Source organism: Triturus cristatus, chromosome 9, assembly GCF_964204655.1.
Source record: "Triturus cristatus chromosome 9, aTriCri1.1, whole genome shotgun sequence".
NCBI classification, from domain to species: domain Eukaryota; kingdom Metazoa; phylum Chordata; class Amphibia; order Caudata; family Salamandridae; genus Triturus; species Triturus cristatus.
In genome coordinates this window covers 79607223-79628685 of record NC_140592.1, presented here as the reverse complement: position 1 = coordinate 79628685, position 21463 = coordinate 79607223, and the positions used below count along the sequence as shown (strand labels likewise).

General features: G+C 49.4%; 1 protein-coding gene across 2 annotated transcripts in view; it reads left to right on the top strand.

The window, feature by feature from the left end:
* TRH (thyrotropin releasing hormone) overlaps nucleotides 1-21463 on the top strand; it is a 68695-nt gene that overhangs the window by 839 nt on the left and 46393 nt on the right. The gene's annotated exons all lie outside the window — the stretch shown is intronic.

Sequence of the window (21463 nt, the reverse complement as noted above, 5' to 3'; positions counted from 1 at the left end):
TCTGTGCTTTTGCAGCACTGCTCAAGTGGACAGTGCCCGCTCTGCTCTATGCCTGTTCTGTCCGTGTTTGTTAGCTCTGTCTGTGCTTTTGCAGCACTGCTCAAGTGGACAGTGCCCGCTCTGTTCTATGCATGTTCTGTCCGTGCTTGTTAGCTCTGCCTCTTCTTTTGTGTGTGATTTGCAGCACTGCTCAAGTGGACAGTGCCCGCTCTGTTCTATGCATGTTCTGTCCGTGTTTGTTAGCTCCGTCTGTTCTTCTGTGTGTGAAGAGCAGCCCTGACCAGGCGGACAGTGCCTGCTCTTCTTTATGCCTGTTCTGCCCGTGTTTGTTGGCTCTGTATGTCTGTTCTTCTGTGTGTGATTTGCAGCACTGCTCAAGTGGACAGTGCCTTCTCTGCTATTTGCCTGTTCTGTCCGTGCTTGTTAGCTCTGTCTGCTCTTCTCTGTGTGATTTGCAGCCCTGCTGTGGTGGGCCGTGCCTGATCCGCTCTATGCCTGTTCTATCCCTGTCTCGGGTGGGTGGACCATGCCTGCTCTGCTCTATGCCTGTTCTATCCCTGTCTCGGGTGGGTGGACCGTGCCTGCTCTGCTCTATGCCTGTTCTGTCCGTGTCTCGGGTGGGTGGACCGTGCCTGCTCTACTCTATGCCTGTTCTGTCCGTGTCTCGGGTGGGTGGACCGTGTCTGCTCTGCTCTATGCCTGTTCTATCCCTGTCTCGGGTGGGTGGACCGTGCCTGCTCTGCTCTATGCCTGTTCTGTCCCTGTCTCGGGTGGGTGGACCGTGCCCGTTCTGCACTATGCCTATTCTGTCCGTGCCTCGGGTGGGTGGACCGTGCCTGCTCTGCACTATGCCTTTCCTGTCCGTGTCTCGGGTGGGTGGACCGTGCCCGCTCTGCACTATGCCTGTCCTGTCCGTGTCTCGGGTGGGTGGACAGTGCCTGCTCTGCGATCCCGTGCGCTCTGGTGCGGAGCTCTCGCGCTACTCGAAGGGAAGTAAAGTTTCCGAGTGTTGAGGGCAGTCAAGTTCTGTGTTAAGGAGCTTCGAGATGAAAACAAAAGCGCCGGCCATAACTGACACCGCACACCTCTCTTTCCAGTCAAGACGTGCGTCAAGAAACCGCACAGGGACAAGAGGGGCTTATGCGGCAGGGACACTCTGCAGAGACGGGGTCTGATGAGGGTCTCTAGGGCAATCAGGGCTCCTGGTAAGCTTTCTGCAGACATCATGTTTTTAGTAGGGGGGTTCATACAGCCATCAAAGCGTTTGAAGGGGGTCGTCGTCAGCTATCAATGCGTTTATTAAGGGTCTTCAGCCACCAAGATTGGAAATGGTATCCCACAGCCGCGTCTGGCAGGGGCTCTTCAGAGATCAAAGCTTTGACGGGGGCCCTGCAGTCACCAATGCCCTGAACCGAGGTCTGCAGCCTCTCTGACACGAGCTCTGCAGGCATCCCAGGGGCTCTGCAGTCATCAATGCCCTGAACCGAGGTCTGCAGCCTCTCTGACCGAGCTCTGCAGGCATCCCAGGGGCTCTGCAGTCATCAATGCCCTGAACCGAGGTCTGCAGCCTCTCTGACCCGAGCTCTGCAGGCATCCCAGGGGCGCTGGAAATATTAATGCCCTGAACTGAGGTCTGCAGCCTCTCTGATCCGGGCTCTGCAGGCATCCTAGGGGCTCTGCAGTCATCAATTCACTGAACCGAGGTCTGCAGCCTCTCTGATCCGGGCTCTGCAGGCATCCCAGGGGCTCTGCAACCATCAATGCCCTGAACCGAGGTCTGCAGCGTCTCTGACCCGAGCTCTGCAGGCATCCCAGGGGCTCTGCAGTCATCAATGCCCTGAACTGAGGTCTGCAGCCTCTCTGACCCGAGCTCTGCAGGCATCCCAGGGGCTCTGCAGTCATCAATTCACTGAACCGAGGTCTGCAGCCTCTCTGATCCGGGCTCTGCAGGCATCCCAGGGGCTCTGCAACCATCAATGCCCTGAACCGAGGTCTGCAGCATCTCTGATCCGGGCTCTGCAGACATCTCAGGGGCTCTGCAGCCTCTCTGACCCGAGCTCTGCATGCATCAATGCCCTGACCCAGGCTCTGCAGGATCCTCAGGGGCTCTGCAGCCATCAATACCCTGGGCCGGGCTCTGCAGCATCACTGACCCTGGCTCTGCAGGCCTCCTAGGGGCTCTACTTCCATCAGTGCCCTCACCCGAGCTCTGCAGCTTCTCTGACCCGAGCTCTACAGGCATCCCAGGGGCTCTGCAATCATCAATGCCCTGAACAGAGGTCTGCAGCATCTCTGACCTGAGCTCTGCAGGCATCCCAGGGGCTTCGTAACCATCAATGCCCTGAACCGAGGTCCACGGCCTCTCTGATCTGACCTCTGCAGGCATCCCAGGGGCTTTACAAATATTAATGCCCTGACCCAGGCTCTGCAGCTATCAATGCTCTGACCCAAGCTCTTCAGCATCACTGACCCAAGCTCTGCAGGCATCCCAAGGGCTCTGCAACCATCAATGCCCTGAACTGAGCTCTGAAACCTCTCTGAGTCAAGTTCTGCAGGCATCAATGGCCTGACCCAGGCTCTGCAGGATCCTCAGGGGCTCTGCAGCCATCAATACCCTGGTGTCGGGCTCCGCAGCATCACTGACCCAAGCTCTGCACCATCCCAGGGGCTCTGCAACCATCAATGCCCTGAACTGAGCTCTGCAACCTCTCTGAGCCAAGTTCTGCATGCATCAATGCCCTGACCCAGGCTCTGCAGGATCCTCAGGGGCTCTGCAGCCATCAATACCCTGGGTCAGGCTCCGCAGCATCACTGACCCAAGCTCTGCAGGCATCCCAGGGACTCTGCAACCATCAATGCCCTGAACTGAGGTCTTCAACATCACTGACCCATGCTCTGCAGGCATCCCAGGGGCTCTGCAACCATCAATGCCCTGAACTGAGCTCTGCAGCCTCTCTGACCCAAGCTCTGCAGGCATCAATGCCCTGACCCAGGCTCTGCAGGATCCTCAGGGGCTCTGCAGCCATCAATACCCTGGGTCGGGCTCTGCAGCCTCTCTGATCCGGGTTCTGCAGGCATCCCAGGGGCTCAGCAAACATCAATGCCCTGAACAGAGGTCTGCAGCATCTCTGACCTGAGCTCTGCAGGCATCCCAGGGGCTCTGCAGCCACCAATGCCCTGACCCGGGCTCTGCAGCCATCAATGCCCTGACCTGGGCTCTGCAGCCATCAATGCCCTGACCTGGGCTCGGCAGCCATCAATGCGCTGACCCTGGGTCTGTAGCCGCTCTGATCCGAGCTCTGCAGGCAACTCAGGGGCTCTGCAGCCATCAATGCCCTGACCCGGGCTCTGCAACCATCAATGCCCTGATCCTGGGTCTGTAGCCTCTCTGACCCGAGCTCTACAGGCATCTCAGAGGCTCGGCAGCCATCATTGACCCTGGGTCTGTAGCCTCTCTCACCCGAGCTCTACAGGCGTCTCAGAGGCTCGGCAGCCATCAATGACCCTGGGTCTGTAGCCTCTCTGACCCGAGCTCTACAGGCGTCTCAGAGGCTCAGCAGCCATCAATGACCCTGGGTCTGTAGCCTCTCTGACCCGAGCTCTGCAGGCAACTCAGGCGCTCTGCAGCCATCAATGCCCTGACCCAGGCTCTGCAACCATCAATGCCCTGACCCAGGCTCTGCAACCATCAATGCCCTGACCCAGGCTCTGCAACCATCAATGCCCTGATCCTGGGTGTGTAGCCGCTCTGGCCCGAGCTCTGCAGGCAACTCAAGGGCTCTGCAGCCATTAATGCCCTGACCCAGGCTCTGCAACCATCAATGCCCTGATCCTGGGTGTGTAGCCGCTCTGACCCGAGCTCTGCAGGCAACTCAGGGGCTCTGCAACCATCAATGCCCTGACCCAGGCTCTGCAACCATCAATGCCCTGACCCAGGCTCTGCAACCATCAATGCCCTGACCCAGGCTCTGCAACCATCAATGCCCTGATCCTGGGTGTGTAGCCGCTCTGGCCCGAGCTCTGCAGGCAACTCAAGGGCTCTGCAGCCATTAATGCCCTGACCTGGGCTCTGCAACCATCAATGCCCTGATCCTGGGTCTGTAGCCGCTCTGACCAGACCTCTGCAGGCAACTCAGGGGCTCTGCAGCCATCAATGCCCTGATCCTGGGTCTGTAGCCGCTCTGACCCGAGCTCTACCGGCATCTCAGAGGCTCCGCAGCCATCAATGATCAATGCCCTGGCCGGACCGGACTTTGCATTCGCTTCAGGGGCTATGCACCCCCAGCCCCTCATCGAAGCTCTGCAGCCGCCAAAGGTTTTGACAGGGGCTGTTCTTCCATGACGGAGGCTCTGGCCGCTCTGTGGTCATCCATGCCTTGGCGTGAGCGTTGCACCCACCAGTTCTAGGCGCTGCACATAGGCGCTGCAGTCATCAGTATCTGACAGGGGTTCTTGACAGCTTCCAGGCATGTGGTGGGGGTCTTTGCAGCTACTCGGGCTTCAGTTAAGAGCCCCCCTGCCTGAAATGGTATGGCAAGGGCTCTTTGCTGTCAGAAGCCTTAAGGCAGGGTGAGCAGTGCCGGTTCTGAGCATCGCTTATAGTCAGGTGTTGCTAAACTTGGTGCTGCCCGTTCATTAACTTTTATATCATTTCAGAAAGAAAATTCTTGGACTCACGTAACGAAATATCATTATATTTAATTAATGTATAACTCTTCTGAGCTACTGACCGCATAGCCCAAGTGTATTTTTTTAAAATTGACCCCTCTAATCTAATTTTTCTGTGAACAAGGTGACATGCATGGCGCAGCACCGCGACGGAATCGCCTCTAGGCGCCTTCATGCTGATAAGAATTCTGCAGTTTATTTCTAAAGCGCTACAAACTTGTGTCTAGTCTGAGTTTTCCAGTACATATTTTGGCAGCTGAACGAATTAAAGAAAAAACGTTACAGTGATGTGCCCAAGATCACGGGGTTTGTAAACAGTAAAGGGACCACAGACTAAGAGCTAGTCATGTATTTAGAACATTTGAAGAGCGCCCACACTGAGGCCGCATCAAGGTGCTAGAAGCACCGAGACCCCCACCAGGTTTGTTTCCACTGGAGTAATTTAAAAGTTAATAATGGTAATTTTAGGCAGTGTAGGAGAGCTGCTGCTAAAACAGCATTCCCATCAGGACGGGCCTTAGTCACTATTTTATTTTTATGTAGCGCTCACACTGCCCTGGGAACGTTTCAAGGCACTTGTGTGAATGAATGGAGGATTACACTAGGTCTGGATGGAAGGTGCAACTTGAGAGGTCCCAAATTCTCAGCCCGACAGATAATTGAGAGATTCTCAACTCTTGGTGATTCTACGACCTTCTGAACCACATGAGTGTTCAGAAGGGACAAGCATCAGAGGGGGGAGAGGGGGGGGGGGGGCTTTAACGAGTAGCGTCTGATGGGGTAGTCAGAAGGGACAACCATCAGACGGGGGCCTTCAACGAGTAGCGTCTGATAGGGTAGAAAACATTCCTCAGAAGGGACAAGCATTAGATGTGCGAGCCTTTAACGAGTAGCATCTGATGGGGTAGTAAACATATAAATAAGTAGTGGCAAGCATTAGGGGGCGGAGCCTTTAACGAGTAGCATCTGACAGGGTAGTAAACACATGGCTCAGTACTGACAAGCATCAGATGGTGGAGCCTTTAACGAGCCATCAGTAGCATCTGATGAGGTAGTAAACATATAAATCAATAGTGATAAGCATCAGATGGCGGAGGCTTTAACGAGTAGCATCTGATGGGGAGTAAACATTTAAATCAGTAGTAACAAGCATCAGATGGGGGAGGCTTTAACGAGTAGCATCTGATGGGGTAGGAAACATGAGTCAGTAGTGACAAGCATCAGATGGGGAGGCTTTAACGAGTAGCATCTGATGGGGTAGTAAACATGAATCAGTAGTGACACGCATCAGATGGCGGAGGCTTTAACGAGTAGCATCTGATGGGCTAGTAAACACGAATCAGTAGTGACAAGCATCAGATGGGGGAGGCTTTAACGAGTAGCATCTGATGGGGTAGTAAACATGAATCAGTAGTGACACGCATCAGATGGCGGAGCCTTTAACGAGTAGCATCTGATGGGGTAGTAAACATGAATCAGTAGTGACAAGCATCAGATGGCGGAGGCTTCAACGAGTAGCATCTGATGGGCTAGTAAACATTTAAATCAGTAGGGGAAAGCATCAGATGGGGGAGCCTTTAACGAGTAGCATCTGATGGGCTAGTAAACACATGAATCAGTAGTGACAAGCATCAGATGGGGAAGGCTTTAACGAGTAGCATCTGATAGGGTAGTAAACATGAATCAGTAGTTACAAGCACCAGATGGCGGAGGCTTTAACGAGTAGCATCTGATGGGGTAGTAAACATGAATCAGTAGTGACAAGCATCAGATCGGGGAGGCTTTAACCAGTAGCATCTGATGGGGTAGTAAACATGAATCAGTAGTGACACGCATCAGATGGCGGAGCCTTTAACGAGTAGCATCTGATGGGGTAGTAAACATGAATCAGTAGTGACAAGCATCAGATGGCGGAGGCTTTAACGAGTAGCATCTGATGGGCTAGTAAACATTTAAATCAGTAGGGGAAAGCATCAGTTGGGGGAGCCTTTAACGAGTAGCATCTGATGGGCTAGTAAACACATGAATCAGTAGTGGCAAGCATCAGATGGGGGAGGCTTTAACGAGTAGCATCTGATAGGGTAGTAAACATGAATCAGTAGTTACAAGCACCAGATGGCGGAGGCTTTAACGAGTAGCATCTGATGGGGTAGTAAACATGAATCAGTAGTGACAAGCATCAGATGGGGGAGGCTTTAACGAGTAGCATCTGATGGGGTAGTAAACATATAAATCAGTAGTGACAAGCATCAGATGGGGGAGGCTTTAACGAGTAGCATCTGATAGGGTAGTAAACATGAATCAGTAGTGACACGCATCAGATGGAGGAGCCTTTAACGAGTAGCATCTGATGGGGTAGTAAACATGAATCAGTAGTTACAAGCACCAGATGGCGGAGGCTTTAACGAGTAGCATCTGATGGGCTAGTAAGCATTTAAATCAGTAGGGGAAAGCATCAGATGGGGGAGCCTTTAACGAGTAGCATCTGATGGGCTAGTAAACACATGAATCAGTAGTGACAAGCATCAGATGGGGGAGGCTTTAACGAGTAGCATCTGATAGGGTAGTAAACATGAATCAGTAGTGACACGCATCAGATGGCGGAGCCTTTAACGAGTAGCATCTGATGGGGTAGTAAACATGAATCAGTAGTGACAAGCATCAGATGGCGGAGGCTTTAACGAGTAGCATCTGATGGGGTAGGAAACATATGAGTCAGTGGTGACAAGCATCAGATGGCGGAGGCTTTAACAAGTAGCATCTGATGGGGTAGTAAACATGAATCAGTAGTGACAAGCATCAGATGGCGGAGGCTTTAACGAGTAGCATCTGATGGGCTAGTAAACATTTAAATCAGTAGGGGAAAGCATCAGATGGGGGAGCCTTTAACGAGTAGCACTGATGGGCTAGTAAACACATGAATCAGTAGTGACACGCATCAGATGGGGGAGGCTTTAACGAGTAGCATCTGATAGGGTAGTAAACATGAATCAGTAGTTACAAGCACCAGATGGCGGAGGCTTTAACGAGTAGCATCTGATGGGGTAGTAAACATGAATCAGTAGTGACAAGCATCAGATGGGGGAGGCTTTAACGAGTAGCATCTGATGGGGTAGTAAACATATAAATCAGTAGTGACAAGCATCAGATGGGGGAGGCTTTAACGAGTAGCATCTGATAGGGTAGTAAACATGAATCAGTAGTGACACGCATCAGATGGCGGAGCCTTTAACGAGTAGCATCTGATGGGGTAGTAAACATGAATCAGTAGTGACAAGCATCAGATGGCGGAGGCTTTAACGAGTAGCATCTGATGGGCTAGTAAACATTTAAATCAGTAGGGGAAAGCATCAGATGGGGGAGCCTTTAACGAGTAGCATCTGATGGGCTAGTAAACACATGAATCAGTAGTGACAAGCATCAGATGGCGGAGGCTTTAACGAGTAGCATCTGATGGGGTAGTAAACATGAATCAGTAGTGACAAGCATCAGATGGCGGAGGCTTTAACGAGTAGCATCTGATGGGCTAGTAAACATTTAAATCAGTAGGGGAAAGCATCAGATGGGGGAGCCTTTAACGAGTAGCATCTGATGGGCTAGTAAACACATGAATCAGTAGTGACAAGCATCAGATGGGGAAGGCTTTAACGAGTAGCATCTGATAGGGTAGTAAACATGAATCAGTAGTTACAAGCACCAGATGGCGGAGGCTTTAACGAGTAGCATCTGATGGGGTAGTAAACATGAATCAGTAGTGACACGCATCAGATGGCGGAGCCTTTAACGAGTAGCATCTGATGGGGTAGTAAACATGAATCAGTAGTGACACGCATCAGATGGCGGAGCCTTTAACGAGTAGCATATGATGGGGTAGTAAACATGAATCAGTAGTGACAAGCATCAGATGGCGGAGGCTTTAACGAGTAGCATCTGATGGGGTAGGAAACATATGAGTCAGTGGTGACAAGCACCAGTTCGGGGAGGCTTTAACGAGTGGCATCTGATGGGGTAGGAAACATATAAATCAGTAGTAACAAGCATCAGATGGAGGAGCCTTTAATGAGTAGCATCTGATGGGCTAGTAAACATATACATTTGCTAAACAAATTCTAACATAAAATGGCATAAAGCCAATTTTTCAGGAGGTGCGAGTTCTGCGGGATTACGGCAGTGCAGGTCTAATTCTACAATATTCGTTTACTACATTGATTTTACTGGTCTGGGACAACTTTGCAGACAGCTTTATTTATGCCCCGCACCAGTGTAAAAACTGTCCAGTTGGCGAGTGTGAAAATTGCATTTTCTCTGACAATTCATCCGTCGGTAGAAGAATCCTAAAAAGCAAATATCTATGCACATTTTGAATCTGGCCCCTTGAGCTCTGATCCATTTGGTGAAGACAAGCTGGGGGTGGGCTCAGTATGAACCGGATAACCTATTAAGAAATATATCTATTTGTTAAATGTGTTTGCATATAGTTAGCACTGGCTAAACTTTACTCTGCTTACGCAATATAACTCGAGTACTGGTTTAGCAGACACACTCACAATTCCTTTAGGGAAGCATTTACATTTTAATTCACAATACGCGATATTACAAATACATTATGTCATATTTATGTAAAACAAATAGCTCGTGATCTGCTTTAAAAGCACCACATAGAGATGGGAAAAGAAGAGATCTCTTTTCCCAGTCTTGCATCTCTACCAATCAGCGCAGCAATAGGCATTCTAGAATGTTCTTTGTTTGATGACGTCAGCTGGAATTTTGAGGCATACTGTGGCATTATTTAGGGATGACCGCTTAAAGGGCACCTTCAATGACGTCCTGCCTTGTTTTTGGTGCATCAGTAGTCAGTGGCTCCCTTTGGCAAAGAAGGCAACCGAGGTAGAGAGGAAGCTAAAGTGATTTGCCCACGATCACACAATTAGGTCGAGCATGGACGTAGAGATTGGAAACCATTTATATTGACTCACAACCAGGAACCTAGCCAAGATATATGCTCCTTAATTTGTGTTCCGTGCGGTTTTTAGCGCTTCAGTTTAAAAATCAGCACGCCTTCAATGTCAGAGCCACGAGAGAGCTCTTGGAATAGCAGACGTTGGGCAATTAAAAGAGGTGGTTTATAATAAGATCTATATTAAACTAAAGAGCGTAAATATATGCTTTCCTTTTTTTGTATATACTGGAAATAGGTCTGAGGTTGGTCTTTTTGCAAACGCTACTAATTTCGATTCGTATGTAAGACAAACGAGGAGTAAAGTAAGTGGTCCAAGGTCACACAATTTCATCAGGAGGGTCCGCCATGATTTGCCCTCGGGTATTCAGGTCCCTTAAGAAAACATTTAGCCAGTCCTGTTAGGCCCCGTTATTTTCACGGTAAGATTACACACTGCTAAGATCACATGACATTGCAAATGAGAACAGCACAACGCATTGGTTAAGGCCGTCATTTACAGAGCACTATATAAGAAGCACGTGGCCCAATTCTATGTAATCCTACTGCTGGCATATAGGCAGTGAGGAACGTTGAGATGAAGCAAGGTGTCCAGGATCACACAGTGTGATCAGGTGGCAAAGCCTGAGCTAGCACTTAAGCCTGATGGATACACAGTCACACATTAGGCTCTAGAGCGTGCCATGTAATTGTAGTCAAAGCAGTTTTTAGGCGGACCTACCCACCTTTTACATTTTCTCGTTCCTAAATTCTGACAAATATATACACTTGGATTGTAAAAATTGACTATCTTGTTGTGAGGGAGAGGGTGGCCCCGGACGAATCGAAGACATGGAGGCTCAAAGCCACGTTGCGTTGTAGAAAGTTCTAAAGATCATCAGATGGCATGACTCTGACAGCAAACAAACCCCATGCTTGCCACTAACGAGCATTTCAGCAGGATAAAAGGTGGATTAATCTGAGGAATCCGCAATCTGTAGTTGGCAGTAAGTGATGCAGTGGTGGATTTTTCTCTCAATATCTAGCAAAATGACTCAGTCAACTGAGGAGCACATATACAAGGAGCTAGCACCCCTGCAGCGTCGTTATTTTTGACGCAGCAGCCGCGCAATGAGTGCACCACACTGCTCCATATTTACAAACTGAGGCATCGGGCCCAAGGCGTCAGTTTGTAGAGGCCTGCGCCACATTATTCAGAACGTATAGGACTGGAAGTTGAGGAACATCACAGCCCTTAAAGGGTAGAGAGGTCCTCTTGAAATAGGATGAAGGGGCACGCCATCCGTGTACAAACACTAATGACCAAAGAGTGTCCCTTCTGGAGTGCTGATGCCTCCACAGGGAGAAAGAGGAGTATTATTGAGTTGTGTGCTACGTTTATGCACTACTCCAGCTGGAGGAGGGATGGGAGAAAAGTATTTTTCTTACACAACCCTCACCCACTCTAAAAGTGACATGCTTCATCATCGGGTTCACCCTGACTCCTAGAGGACAGGGTGAGCTCGACCGTGTTCCAGGGAGCTCTTACGGGGCGTAACTTTAAAGATAACATTTCCTCAGTCACTCCCTGGGTATTCCTTTAGTAGTGTGGTGGATGGGAAGGTTAAAAACAGAGACTATGTAGGGTTATTAAGATGTGATGGTCCTATGACCCTAATACAACAACATGTTTCAGCCCTATACTAACGGCTTAACCACTTCCGTGCGTTGGACGGCCCCCAGTCATCTGATGTCGGGGGCCGTCCGAACCACGCACGCGTGGAATTCTTCACCACCGCAAGGGGAATTCCGGCCTCAGCGAAGCGGCTAAGAAGGTCCCGGGCCTTTGTCAGGGTGGGCTTGTTAATATGCCACTCCCCCAATGATGTATCTCACGTGTGATTTTTTGTGTGTGCGGTTTGCAAAAATTCAAAGCATGCATGGGAGTGTGTAATACTTGCCACTTAGGGTTGTACTCCAAGTGCTGGAGATGACTGTTCCCAAGGGGGCAAGAGTGGGCAGCCCTGCAATCAAACTTCCTTCAAGGGTCCCTATCCGCAATGAGGCCTATTAGCCTCTGATTCCCCTCGTTGTCACAAAGCACTTGGGGTACAACCCTGAGTGGCAAGTATTACACACTCCATTTTTTTTTTAGAGTTTTATATAGTGCGAACTAGACCCGAGACATCGGGTATCAGAGCGCTTTACATAGCACCAGATTCATTACAGAAGGACAAATTCAATTTTTGTTAGGCATGGGGAGATTAAGTGATTTACCCAGAATCACAGGATGTTGAGCATCGTTGCCGAGACTTGAACCCGGTTCCCCAGCTTCGAGGGGGGACCGCTCTAGCCGTAAGGCTACATCCTCTCCCCTTTGAATTTTTGCATGCCACACACACATAAAATCCCACATGAGACACATCATTGGGGGAGTGACATTTATAAACCCACCCTGACGAAAACTCAGAACCTTTTTTGACCGTTAGTATGGGTCTGAAACATTCTGTTGTATTAGGGTCATAGGACCATCGTATTAGGGTCATAGGACCATCACATCCTAATAGACCCTACATAGTCTTTGTTTTTTACCTTCCCATCCACCTCACTGATAAAGGGATACCTAGGGAGTGTATGAGGAAATTATATCTTTAAAGTTACGCCCCCTAACTAACAATATTCATAAGAGCTCCCTTGAACATGGCTGAGCCAGCCCTGACCTGTAGGAGTTATGGTGAAGCAGATGAAGAAGCATGCCACCATTGGAGTGGGTGAGGGTTGTATAAGAAAAAGGGTTTTTCCCTTCCCTTAAGCAGTTGGAGTAGTGCATAGACGTGGCCCGTAACGCATTATTACTCCTCTATCTCCCTGTGGAGGCATCAGCACTCCAGAAGGGACACTCCTTTGTCAAAACTGAATCACATTATACCTGCCCCTGGTATAATGTATGCAGGGTATGCATTCCCATGTTAAAAGCCATGTAGAACTGACGCAGTGAAATTTTAAACTTTTCACTGGATCACTCTACAACTTGACTGCATCAACATCACCATACCTTCTCAAACCAGGCATGAGGATTGACGCAGGGCTTTTAACATGGGACTCTGTTCTGTGTTCTGATGAATTGCTGGAGTTGCGTCAGTCTTACGGCCAACTCCCGCAATGCGTCACTTTAGCACCAAAAGATGCTTCAGAATTTCTGACCCTTCTGTGAACCCTTGTGCCACGGATCACTGTATTGTAAGTACAGCGCATCAAGGGCATTGCTAGGACATGTGCGACAGGCACAAGAAATCTGACGCATCAATGCTGATAAATCAGTATATGTTCCAAAGGGGCATATTTACAATTCCCCTGTGGCACTTTTACGCCACCGGAGCGAGTCTTTTGTGACGCTCTGGAGGCGCAGTGTGCCAGCCCATATTTACAAGCCACGTAAAGCCACCCTGCATGGCTTTTCATGTCCTTGTAAATATGGCCCCTTTCACGTATTACTCTGCATGAAAGGGGCATTCCATGGGTGTTGCTGTAGGTCTTCCCACGCAACACTCATGGAATCTGACGCATTCTCAGATTTACAAGGTTTTGTAAACTTGAGAATGTGTCACATTCTAACGCCTCACCATGGGATGCTTTAAAGTGGCTCAACGAGGACAAATACCTTTATTTCTCCTCGTTTTTAAGTCTTGCCTAGGCAGCGCATGCACTGACTCTTCAAGACATGCAGTATTCAGAATATGGGCTTGAGGACTGCCCTTGTTACTTGTTTTCCTGTGCTCCTCCTGGGCACTATTTTTTTATTTTTGACTTTTGGCTTTCCAGCAAACACACACAACATTTGCATTTCTTTGTTTCTTGCTCATCAGACGGGCTCCTGTTCTGTGCACTTCCCCTCCCTCGCCCTTGATTCTTTTGCTCCCATTCGTTCACCCCATCTCATAACTGTTCAAATATTGTTTATTTAATTATATTTGTTATGCGATTTTAAAAAAATTGTGTTACCAGATGACCCGAGAATCCAACCCAGTTTCCCAGGCTCAAAGTCAGCAGCTCTGTTTCTTAGGCCACGTCTTATTTGAAAAACAAGCTGCTTCCCTGGGGACATGCACTTTGGACTCTCGATTTCTGAGCAGTGTGTTCCGTCCCTCATGTTGCTCCTCCATCCCTTTTCCATCGTCCCATGCACCACTTCAAAAATAATTTTAACACACCCCCGTCTTGGGCCTCGTTATACTGTCACCATTTTATATGCGCTATGCAGCAAAAACACACCACATTTGCATTTCTCGCTCATCAGACAGGTGCCTGTCCCGTGCACTCACCCCTCCTTCCCCCTTGTTGTCTTTTGCTCCCGTTTCTTCACCCAATCCTGTAACTGATTGTTTTTATATTTTTTTTAATGAGATAAAAGACATTTGTGTTACCAGCCGACCCGAGACTTGAACCCAGTCCCCAGGCTCAAAGACGGCAGCTCTGTTTCTTAGGCCACGCTTCCCTGGAGACATGCACTTTGGACTCTCGAGTTCTGTCCTTCATGTTGCTCCCCCACACCTTTACCCTCCTCCCACGCCCCACTTCAAAAACCATTTCCACCCCCTCACATGATTTTTTCACTTACCATACAACTGTCAGCCCTCTGCTTTTCTTTGGAAATAGTGCAATAACAGGAGAAATTGCGTACTTTCACACAGAATATCAATACTCTAGCCTTTATTTTTCCGTTTCTTCCGAGACCGCAATAGGCATTCTTGAGCAGTTTATTATAGGTATTGACTTGGATCCCGGCGACGCAACAATACAACCATGAGTCACCCAGATCACCGTATGACACCACGCAACATATTTGCACTCTACATAATACCACTCAACAACACATTTCAACTCCACCTAATTACACTATACTTAATAATGCCTGAATACACCCCACATATATCCACTCTATGCCACATAGCAATCCACATAAATACACTCCACGCCATACCTCATAATTACACTCAGCATAATTTCACTCAACGCCACACAGTTGCATGCCACACAATTCAACTCCGCCAAATTCCATTCCTCACCACATAATTCAACTATACAACACAATTTCTCTACACACCACATATATCCAATTCACAACACACAACTCCACATCGCGTTACAAAATTCAACACCACAGAATTCCACGTCACTACATGCCACTCCCCGACACACAATACCACTTCAGCTAATTGCACTCCATAACACAAAATCCTACTCCACATAATTCCTATCTAAATAATTCCACTGAACATCATTGCACATCAATCCTTACACACAACTCCACTCAACAGCCCAGAATTCCAAACCACACAATTAAACAACAAACAATTTCAATCCAACCCACATAATTCCAATCCACACCACATACATCCACTCACTTCATAACACATGGCTAAAACACATTAACATTGATAATGACAATAGCTCTCAAACGCAAAGCTAGCAACACAGTTCCACACCACACAATTCAACTCCACACACTTCTAATCCACACCACATAATTCGACACCAAACCACATAATACAACTCAACAACAAAATTACACAACACACCACATCCATCCATTCCACACCACACAATTACAGATTGTGCTGCAAAATTCAACAGCACACCACATAATTAAACTCCACTACATGCCACTCCACAACACCAAATACCATTCCACATAATTACACTCCATTACACACAATCCCACTCCACATAATTCCAGTACACCCTATACCACATAATTACTATCCATTTAATTTCACAACACACCGTGTCACATAATTCCACAGCACAAATTCACTCCACACTACACAATTCCACACCACATATTCACACAACTAACTAATCAAATCCAACGCACATAATTCCACTACACACCACTTATATACACTCCATAACACATAGGTAAAAGACATTACCATTTACAATACCAATAGGTCTAACACAAACAAATGCGAGACGATTGCATTTCCAATGCTTGTTGCTCTTTATATTTGTGCTGCAATCTGCCACACACATAGAAGGAGGAAAACACCCTCAATTATTGTTTTTGTGCAGGAAGGTGCCTCTTCCTGCACAAAAACAATCATCCCAGCAACACAGACACCCTTGCGCCATGGTGCAAGGGTGCCTGCGTTGGCGCTAGGCAGCCAATTGTGCGTCAGAGCAGAGGGAAGCACAGGGATGTCCTATCGCTGTAAATTCAATGCATCACTGCACTTTCCTAATGACCCAGCTCGGTTCAGCATGATGGCTTGCAGCGCTGCAGTGCGTCATTATCTTGTAAATATGCCCCAAAGTGTTATCTGAAAACAAGTACAATCTTCAAGTAATTAGCTCTGATCCCGGCAGGGACAACTCAGAATTTCCTCCTTTCGAGTTCGACACCGAGTCCCCCTTGCATTGGCACCCACGTTAATGCCTGCTATTTTTAACTGTCTCAATGTCAACCAATTGTAGAGCCAGTTACGTAAATAGCTCTGCTGCAGGGTCTCCACCCACCGAGCTAGATCATTAAAGGGCGGTTTATACGAGCAGCAGTGGCTCTGATGGAGAATTACTTCCAGGAGAAGGGCCTCTGTGAGGCTCTGAAACGATGCAGCCTTAAAGGGAATATTAGAAACGCCAGGTTTGTTCCGCAAGAAGACACACGGAGATATTCTCAAACTAGGGGTGCCCGTGGCTGGGATTTAGTGATCCATTAATAGAGCGAAGGGCGAGGATTTTGAAAGGATAGCCTTACAGCCCATGCGAAACTCTTATAGATGAATTTCTTGTCAGTGCAGCCTCGATGTCCTTAGGGGTGCATATGGAAAGCTGTAGGAGCACTTGAAGTGGAGCGCGCGCATACACGTGCGCGTGCAAGAAGCGGGAGAGGGGTTGTGTGTAGCACCAAGGATTGGACACGCATGCCCCTCGGAGGTGACTGCGGGGGGGGGGGGAGCAGGGGGACTAATCACGCCTACACATGTGACATCATAGCGAAAGCCTGTAATCTGGAGCAGGCTATATTTGCGTGGGGTGGGACGGGTGTAGCTCATGTCACTTGCACCAAAGACTGACTCTACCCCTCGAGTTGGCTGCATTCAGCGAACTGTATGTGTGTCTTTTGGGGGGAGGGGGTGCTATCACACATTCTCTAAAGGCTGGTTCCTTGCAGAGGCTCGTGTGGAGAGGTGGTCATTCATACACCAAAGGTTGAGTGTGCGGCCTGGAAGTGGCCGCACAAGTTGGTGTGTGGAGAGGATCACACGTGTATTAAAGGCTGCGTCTGCACCTCGAAGGTGACCACGTCCACAGGATTGTGTGTGTGTGTGGGGGGGGGGGGGTGTCACACATGCTCTAAAGCGTGTGAAGGCACCTTGAAGGTGATCGCTTGCAGAAGGTTTGTTGTATGTGGGGATGGGCGGGATCACACGTGTACTTAAGACTGTCTGCACTTTAAAAGTGACCACTTGCAGATGTGTGTGTGTATGTGTCGGTGTCACACACCCATTCAAGCGTCAGTCTACACCCGTAAGTGGCTACTTGCTGAGGCTTGTGTGTGGAGGGCGGACAAACAGACATCCATACACTCTTTCCCCCGGGGTGATGAGCCGTCTCACATACACTGGGGGATGGAGCAGTGGGTCCCACAGAGAACGATCCACTCATCCGTGCCATCCCCCACACACTGGAGGATGGTGCCGTGCACCCCACTGAGAAACAACCATTGCTCCGTGCCACCCCACATACACTGAAAGAGGATGATGCAATGTGCTCCACAGAGAAGCAACCACTTCTGTGTGCAGGACTGTGTGCAGCTTTGAAAGAATATTGTGTCAGAACGGAACCACGAATCCGTGGTAAAAGTCTGAGAACCTTAAATGTACTTCAAACACACAGTGACACCTGAGGCAGACACAATACAAAGACACCAATGCCACATACGTTATAAAAAGATGTTGACCACTCTCTCAGGCAGTAGAATTCAGAAGATGCACCACCCTTACACTTCAGCAAACAATGCCCTCGGTTCTGTTTAGCACATTTACAAGAGCAGGGGCAGCATATATATATACGTCCAAAGTCATACATGCTGCAAATTGAGCACCGACAGATGTCAAAGTGAGATAATATATGACCATACCATTTTTGGGGGGTTTAGGAACAGCACCACTTCTGTTTCTGAAGATAACATTATTAAAACATTTGTTTGTTTATGGTGACTGGGGTCATGTGCATACACAGAGCAGAGGCTGGTTCTAATGAGGTACACACGGCTCCACGTGTGTTTGTGGGACTGTTGCTCTCCTGTGAGGCACATGTATCCTTTGGCAGTGTGGGCATATCCATTTATGATATGTGTATGTGGTGTTTGTATGTCACAAACCTATCCAAGGGGAGTACAGCCCAAAGGCAACGATACAGTCAATGAGTTAATTGGGGAAAGATGGGTTCTGAGAGTGGAACTGGACCATTTGCTATGATGCAGTGCTGTTTGCAGAGTTGTGTCTTCAGCTGTTTCAAAATGGGAGTAGGATTGGAGTGATTCCGATAGGAACAGGGATGCCATTCCAGATGCTGACTTGCCTTTTTTGTGTGTACTTTTTTGTTTCAATTTGATAGCATCTTGACTGTGGGTCTGCTGAGAGCCACCAGAGTTGCTGAGCTTGTCAGCCAGATAGGTGGGATGCTGGTCATGATGGCTTTGTAGATGATGCAGCTGGTTTTGAAGATGATGAAAGCTGATGAGAGCCACTGCTGGTCCATCAGGCTGGCACTGGCAGGCTGGTCATATTTCTAAAGATCCTTGATGAGGAATGCTTTGATATGTGGGATGATCTTATGGGGGCCATGGTGGAGTCTTGGAGGCTATGGAGCAGTGTACTGCCACCTTTCACATGCTGGAGTTCAAGGGATTGAACATCTGTTCTGAACTCACTTTCTGGGAGAAATGGTCATGTGTTCCTTGATGGTGAGGTAGGGGACAGAGGGAAACTGAGTGGGTTGGCATTGGGTGAAAGTTGAGGTTGAAATCCATCCAGTTTGATCTCAATGAGCGAGGTTAAGACTAATTGTTTGAGGGGCAAGAAGAGGGGACCATGCACCCTATAATGGCACAGGTAAAGGTTGAAACTGTCAGTACCCTATGGAGGACGATACCCTTTGCACCCACAGTGGTAAAGTAAGTGAGATGTATTTAGGGTAGGAGGGGTGATCAGAAGTTATTTGAAGAAAGTCTGCAGTCAGTGATATCTTTATCAAGTTGATTTATTGAACATGAGCCAGCCAGTATCACCGGCTCTGGCTCATCAATCACTATCAAGAAATAGTTTAATAAATCAACTTGATAAAGATATCACTGACTGCAGACTTACTTCAAATGAATCCTCATCAAACCTTCTACCCTAAATGCATCTCACTAAGACTAACTGTAGTTTTATGGAACTACACAAAGGAGGCAGAGCTTCTATGAAGCACAAAACTTCACACCCCACTATCTGCACCATGAGCACCACTGTCAAGTGTGTGGGACCACACATAGCAGAATCAGCTTCCATGTGAGGCGCACAACATCATGCTCCCTTATGAGTGGGACCGCACAGAGCAGAGGGACCCTGCTTCACTTGAGGCACAGCCCCCGCTCCAGAGCTAGTGACATTGCACAAAGCAGAGCCTGCTTCCACTTGAGGCACAGTTGCTTGCTCGAGAGTGAGTGGCAGCACACAGAAGAGAGGCTACCTCCATCTGAGGCACAGACCCTGCTCCAGTGTGTGTGGGAGCGCACAGAGCAGAGCCTGCTTCCACTTGAGGCACAACCCCTGCTCCAGAGTAAGTGGGAGCACACAGAACAGAAGCTGCCTCCATCTGTGGCATGCAGTCCCCTGCTCTACTGTATGTGCGTGGGAGCACACAGGACAGAGGCTGCCTGCTTCAGAGGCATGCAGTTCCCTGCTCCAGCGTGTGTGGGAGCACAGAGAACAGAAGCTGCCTCCATCTGAGGCATGCAGTTCCCTGCTCCAGTGTGTGTGGGAGCACGCAGAACAGAAGCTGCCTCCATCTGTGGCATGCAGTCCCCTGCTCTAGTGTATGTGCGTGGGAGCACACAGGACAGAGGCTGCCTGCTTCAGAGGCATGCAGTTCCCTGCTCCAGCGTGTGTTGGAGCGCAGAGAACAGAGACGGCCTGCATCAGAGGCATGCAGTTCCCTGCTCCAGTGTGTGTGGAAGCACACAGAAGAGAGGCTGCCTCTATCTGAGCCATGCAGTTCCCTGCTCCAGTGTGTGTGGAAGCACACAGAACAGAGGCTGCCTGCATCAGAGGCACGCAGTTCCCTGCTCCAGTGTGTTTGGGAGCACACAGAACAGAGGCTGCCTGCATCAGAGGCACGCGGTTCCCTGCTCCAGTGTGTTTGGGAGCACACAGAACAGAGGCTGCCTCCATCTGAGGCATGCAGTTTCTTGCTCCAGTGTGCGTGTGTGTGTGTGTGTGGGAGCACACAGAACAGAGGCTGCCTGCATCAGAGGCATGCAGTTCCTTGCTCCAGTGTGCGTGTGTGTGTGTGTGTGTGTGGGAGCACACAGAACACAGGCTGCCTGCATCAGAGGCACGCAGTTCCTTGCTCCAGTGTGTGTGGAAGCACACAGAAAAGAGGCTGCCTGCATCAGAGGCATGCAGTTCCATGCTCCAGTGTGCGTGTGTGTGTGGGAGCACACAGAACAGAGGCTGCCTCCATCTGAGGCATGCAGTTCCTTGCTCCAGTGTGTGTGTGGGAGCACACAGAACAGAGGCTGCCTCCATCTGAGACATGCAGTTCCTTGCTCCAGTGTGCGTGTGTGTATGGGAGCACACAGAACAGAGACTGCCTCCATTTGAGGCATGCAGTTCCCTGCTCCAGTGTGTGTGGGAGCACACAGAACAGAGGCTGCTTGCATCAGTCATGCAGTTCCTTGCTCCAGTGTGTGTGGGAGCACACAGAACAGAGACTGCCTCCATTTAAGGCATACAGTTCCCTGCTCCAGTGTGTGTGGGAGCACACAGAACAGAGGCTGCCTCCATCAGAAGCATGCAGTTCCCTGCTCTAGTGTGTGTGGGAGCACAGAGAACAGAGGCTGCCTCCATCAGAGGCACGCAGTTCCCTGTTCCACTGTGTGTCTGTGTGTGTGTGTGTGTGTGGGAGCACACAGAATAAAGGCTGCCTGCATCAAAGGCATGCAGTTCCCTGCTCCAATGTGTGTGTGGGAGCACACAGAACAGAGGCTGCCTCCATCTCAGGCATGCAGTTCCTTGCTGCAGTGCGTGTGTGTGTGGGAGCACACAGACCAGAGACGGCCTTCATTTGAGGCATGCAGTTCCCTGCTCCAGTGTGTTTGGGAGCACACAGAACAGAGGCTGCTTGCATCAGAGTCACACAGTTCCTTGCTCCAGTGTGTGTGGGAGCACACAGAACAGAGGCTGCCTCCATCTAAGGCATGCAGTTCCTTGTTCCAGTGTCTGTGGGAGCACACAGAACAGATGCGGCCTCCATCTGCTTTACGCAGTTTCCTGCTCCAGTGTGTGTCTGAGCACACAGAACAGAGGCTGCCTCCATCCGAGGCATGCAGTTCCCTGCTCCAGTGTGTGTGGGAGCACACAGAACAGAGGCGGCCTCCATTCGAGGCATGCAGTTCCCTGCTCCAGTGTGTGTGGAAGCACACAGAACCGAGGCTGTCTGCATCAGAGGCATGCAGTTCCCTGCTCTAGTGTGTGTGGGAGCACAGAGAACAGAGGCTGCCTCCATCAGAGGCACGCAGTTCCCTGCTCCAGTGTGTGTGGGAGCACGCAGAACAGAGGCAGCCTCCATCTGAGGCATGCAGTTCCCTGC